Source organism: Capsicum annuum, chromosome 3 (assembly GCF_002878395.1).
Source record: "Capsicum annuum cultivar UCD-10X-F1 chromosome 3, UCD10Xv1.1, whole genome shotgun sequence".
NCBI classification, from domain to species: domain Eukaryota; kingdom Viridiplantae; phylum Streptophyta; class Magnoliopsida; order Solanales; family Solanaceae; genus Capsicum; species Capsicum annuum.
Window position 1 is genome coordinate 3,916,731 of NC_061113.1, and position 5,964 is coordinate 3,922,694.

Below are 5,964 nucleotides of genomic sequence, written 5' to 3' on the forward strand. Positions count from 1 at the left end.
TTTACTTCAGAACCCACACATTATACCACTTGATTGATATTCACTAGTCATCCCCTCCTGTCTATAGTTGGTATTACTGCAACTGAGATGGTATTCTATATTTGATGTTGATTCTTTCACACTTTCATCCTTGCAAAAGAAAGCTAATTGCTTAATCGGTTAGGAGTTGTCTGAGTGAAAATTTCACACTTTCATCCTTGCAAAAGAAAGCTAATTGCTTAATCAGTTAGGAGTTGTATGAGTGAAAATGTCCACATATGGCTCAATCAAAACTACAACGCATAAACATCTTGAAATTGAAGCATACAATTTCACTAAAAATATTATCGACCTTAAAACTTTTTAAGAAATACATTTATTTCCTTATTCAAAGTATAGAGTTTAGGCTGATCAACTCAGAAAACTTGTCCTAAATTCACGTTTGAGTGTAATCTAGAAATAATTTTTAGCGATAAGGCAAAGCTCATTTTTCTTATGCATGGTAATTCCAGTTCTAACATTTGTATCAACGTCCTCTTTTTTCATTCCATGAGGTAACTCCCAATCAAATGCGTAAAGAAGATTTGACAATGCAAGTTCTGCGGATGCAATCCCCAGTGCAATTCCTGGACATCCTCTTCTTCCTGCTCCAAATGGAATTAGCTCATAGTGTTGTCCCTTGAAGTCGATGTCACTATTTAAGAATCTCTCAGGTATAAATTCTTCAGGATTTTCCCACATTTCAGCATCTCTCGCAATTGCCCATGAGTTAACCTGAAGTATAGTTCTTGCCTGAATTTCATAGCCTTCCAGTGTTGAGTTTCCCATTGATTCTCTCGGCACTAGAAGTGGAACTGGTGGATATAATCTTAAGGCCTCTTTTATCATTGCTTTAAAATAAGGCATATTTTTAACATCATCTTCCTTCACAATTCCTTTGCTCCCAATTGAGTTTCTTATTTCTTCTTGAACTTTCTTCATGACTTTTGGATTCTTTATCAAGGCCGTCATTGCCCATACTACTGCAGCTGCGCTAGTGTCTGATCCAACAACTAATACATTCTATATTAAAAAATTTGATGGAAAAGAAGATTAAGTGTCAATACATGCATGTGTGTCTCAATAAAATTAGTTGTTTAAAGCCAAGCTTCAATAAAAAGATATATAACCTTTAACGTCACATATTAATATGATTATTAATAAAAGTAAAAATTAATTCTAGATAAAAAATGTTGCCATTTGTTTGGAATATATTAACTTGGAGCTTATTTATTAATATGAAGTTTGAGTTGTTTAATTCAAAACTTTAAAATATTTCTGATAAGAATTAGATAACTTTTTCTTTCTTAATTTCTTTTATTTTTTTTTTTTGAATAATTTTTGTAAACATATTTCACAATCGTCATTATTATTTCAAAATTTTTGAAGGTCTAATGCAAAGACTTTACTAGCCTTACTCTTGAGCCATCCCCGAGTACATGAGAAATTCTCAAGGCAATAATAAACACATTTGGTGCAACTTATTATACTTACAATATTAGAGGTGGCAAAATTAGTCAATCTTTAGTAAAGTCAACCTCTTCTTACTTTAGTAAAGTTTGAACGGGTTGGATCATGACTCAATTTAGCCCACTCATATTTGATTCAAGTCGCTCATTTATACGCTTGTGCATGTGTGTGTGTGGGTGGGTGGTTGGGTGAGGGGGGAGGGAGAAGGTTGTAGGCTTAAGACATGGGAGATTACCATTAGAAGTCCTTTTATATCCTCTAGAGTTATATCAATTGGTGTTGATTGCTCTTTCTTCAATTGAAGCAAAAGATCAACAATATCTCCTTCCATAGATTTTGGCCTATTGGGGTTCTTATGCTGTTCAATTAGATCTTCGTAAAACTCATCCAAATCCTTGAAATTCCTCTCAAATCTATCTGTCCAGGAAAAAAGTGGGACACAAAAAAGCTAGCCATCATAGCTTGAGATTCAGCCAAAAGAAGATCAAATCTCTTCTTTTCATGCGTTTCATCATCAAACCTAACACCAAAAGCAACTCTACAAATAATAGTACTTATTAGTGAAATAATTCTATTGCTCAAATTTGTAACTTGAGAAGAAGCAGCTTGCTGAGATATTTTCTTGTCTTGATCATTCTTGCTACTTCATCTTCGCGAATTGGATTGTATAATTGCACTTTCTTTAGACTAAATAGATGAAGCACACAAATTTTCCTCATCTCTCTCCAATAGTCATTATAAGGTGCAAAGACCATGTCGCAACCATTGTAAGACAATTTTTGCTGCCCAAGAATTGAAGGTCTACTACGAAATACTAAATCTTGTGTCTTCAATGCTTCTTTTGCTAATTTTGCTGAAGAAACTACAACCATAGTAGCAGAACCAAGCTTCAATGAGAAAATTTTCCCATATTTCTTGGAAAGTTTCCAAAAATAGAGATGAGGGGTTAAAGTATCATATTGATGCAAATTTCCAATGAGTGGAAGCCCTATAGGACCTGGTGGCAATGTATTTTTGCAGCCCTTTTTGGCTTTAGGAAGAAGAAAAATAAGAATGATAGGAAAGGCGACAAAGAGTAGAAAGAGAATCATTTTGTTTGTCTAATTGCCTAGCTAGTCACTTGATATCATGTCTTTATATAAATGGATCTTGTGTTAAAAGTTAAAGACTTACGTGCATCCCACTTATCTTGATTTTATTCTTTATAGTAATTTTTCCTTACTAATATACATTTTCAACAATATAATCTGTAGTAACCTCTTCAACAATATAATCTATAGTAATGTGTATTCAATCGAATTCATCATTTAAACTATACAATACCTGGGCAACCTCTTCGACCTGCTCCAAATGGAAGCAACTCAAAGTCCTGACCTTTGAAATCAATATTGCTATTCAAGAATCTCTCAGGTATAAATTCTTCTGGATTGTCCCATATCTCAGAATCTCTTGCAATAGCCCATGCGTTCACATGAACTATAGTTTTTGGTGGAATTTCATATCCTTCTATTACAGATTTTTCCATTGATTCTCTTGGCAATAGGAGTGGAGCTGGTGGATATAATCGCAATGTCTCTTTTATTACTGCTCTAAGATAAGACATGTTTTGGACATCATCTTCATTCACAATGCCTTTGTTCCCAATTGATTTTCTGATTTCTTCTTGGACTTTCTTCATGACTTTTGGATTCTTAATCAAAGTTGTCATTGCCCAAATTACCGTTATTGCGCTAGTGTCTGTTCCAGCAACAAATACATCCTACAAAATAATCAAATTGTGAGAAAAGTGCAAGAAATTGTTGTCAAATCATGATCAGAAGTTCCCATGAAAATAGCTTGTTAAATTAGTTGTATATGTAAGTATATATATGTACATTGACGACCGAAAGTTAGTCTACAACGTCTATATACAGACAGTAAACCTAGTTTGGTAAATAAATTTATGTATAGACAATGTCAAGTACTTTTGCGCAATTATACATATACTATCGATGTATATAAATATATTCTTTATCGATATGCATATATTAATTAGTTTTAGACATAAATAGTTGATCACTTAAGTTACTTACCATGAGAATTGCCTTTATATTGTCCAGAGTGAGATCAATTGGAGTTGATTTCTCTTTCCTTAATTGGAGCAAAATATCAATAATATCTCCTTCCATGGTATTTGGCCTATTGGGATTGAGATGTTGCTCAATTAGTTCTTCATAGAACTCATCTAAATCCTTAAAATTCTTCTCAAGTTTACTAATATTTCCAAATAGTTTGTCCAGCCAACCACATAAAGGAAAATAATCAGAGAAAAAAAACCCTGCCGACATCTCTTGTGTCACAGCTAAAATTTCATCAAATCTTCTCTTTTCATGTGCTTCGTCATCAAACCTTATACCAAAGGCAACTCTACAAATAATAGTACTTGTTAATGAAATAACAATATTGCTTAAATTTGTAACTTGAGAAGCCGAAGCTTGTTTTGATATTTTGTTGATCAGTTTTGATACTTCATCAATACGGATCGGATTAAAATGTTGTACTTTCATGAGACTGAACAAATGAACTACACAAATTTTTCGAATTTCCCTCCAATAGTCATTGTAAGGTGCAAAGCCAATATCTTGACCATTGTAAGACAATTTTTGTTGGCCAAGAAGAGAAGGTCTACTACAAAATGTGTTTTCAATACTTCTTTTGCCAATTTTGCTGAAGAAATTACAACCATAGTAGTAGAACCAATTTTCAATGAGAATATTTTTCCATATTTTTGAGAAAGTTTCCAAAAATAAAGATGAGGAGTTAAACTATCAAATTGATGCAAATTTCCAATAAAAGGTGGCCCTAATGGACCTGGTGGCATAAATTTTTTCCTACCCTTTTTGGCTAGGTGAATTAGGAAATTGAGTACAATAAGAGAAGTTACTAATAGTACGAATACCATAATCATTTCTTTTTCTTTTACTAAGTTTAACATATATATCAAATGCATTACATTGCTTTTTATAGACCTTAAATGACTTAATGTTCAAAAGGTGTTTCGATTTTTTATCCTTCTTCATTTTCTACTTGTATATAGTAGTCAAAATATTCATCGTATTTATCTTCTTATATAGCTGGAAATGATCTTGAAAAATGAGAAATAATTGTGCTTCATGCATTTTATTTGAATAAACGTATTCAAATTTCAAAGGTTATACCCTCGTCCAATTCAATTTGTTTGTATTACTTTCTTTTTAGACTGATTGAAAAAAAAAAAACGTCTCTTTTTTTTTTGACAATTCTTTAACTCATCTCTCCACACGACATGTTAAAACCACTAAACTTAAAAGATGTTTTAACACATACTATATATTTTTAGTTTAAAATCACATGATTCAAATATCTCTCTTAGTTTCTTAAATTTCCTATTTAAATGTTACTCGTATTTATCTTTTTATCTATATCTGGAAATGATTTTGAAAAATGAGAAACAAATGTGTTTCATACATCTTATTTGAAAAAACGTGTTTAAAGGTTATACCCCTCCGATTCAATTTGTTTGTCTTACTTTTCTTTTTAGACTGCTTCAAAAATAATGTTTCTTTTCCTTTTCGACAACTCTTTAACTTATCTTTCCACACAACTTGTTAAAACCAGTAACTTTAAAAGATATGTTGATACATATTTCATATCTTTAGTTTAAAATTGCACGATTTAAAAGTCTCTTTTATTTTCTTAAATTTTGTGTTAAGTCAAATCAAACAAATAAATTGAAACGAAAAGTCCTAAAGTATTACAACTTTTTGTTACAAATAGACTTGATATTTATTTCTTTAGGCAAATTGAAACACACTTTACTTCCACGGATGTACTTAGATTATTTAACAAGAATTTGTTTACATTTAATCATTGAACATATGATTAAGTCAATCCGTTCAAATATCGTTGAAATGAATTCAATTCATTTTAATTCATTCTAAGCTAAGTTCTATGTATCCAAGGAGTATCAACTTGTTGGAAAATTTCATGTGTAGATACGTAAAAAGAATTTCTTTTATGCGTATATACTATAATTTATTTTGAATTCACTTGATTTTGTTGTATGTTTACTTTGTCATATCTTAACACTCGTAATAAAAAAAAATGTTATCCCGTTACTACCGAAGACGTCTGCCCATGCGTTTGATGTTTAGACAGCTTAACAGGTTGTATTTGGGCTAGCTTAGTTTTACAGGTTGATATGTAAGCTTCCAGAATAGTCCATTACAAGAAGTGACAAACTTAAATTATAATTATAATAGCAACATTTTTATAAAATTATGTTTTGTAGCAAAAATAACATTATGTTAGTAGGATCATGCCATTAAACCATGTTTTCAGTTACCAAAGGTAACTTCTCCCTTTTTTCAGCGTTAAGATTGTGGCTAAAAATGCACCACCTTTTAAATAAAAAGCACTATTAGTGCACCGGTTGAAAGAATATGTATTATTTTGTGA

At 31.6% G+C, this 5,964-nt stretch overlaps 2 pseudogenes; both read right to left on the reverse strand.

Annotated features, from left to right (window-relative positions):
* Positions 1 to 432: 432 nt before the first annotated feature.
* Positions 433 to 2,635, reverse strand: LOC107866564 (annotated as a pseudogene).
* Positions 2,636 to 2,800: 165 nt separating this feature from the next.
* LOC107865696 lies at positions 2,801 to 4,435 on the reverse strand (annotated as a pseudogene).
* Between the last annotated feature and the right edge of the window lie 1,529 nt (positions 4,436 to 5,964).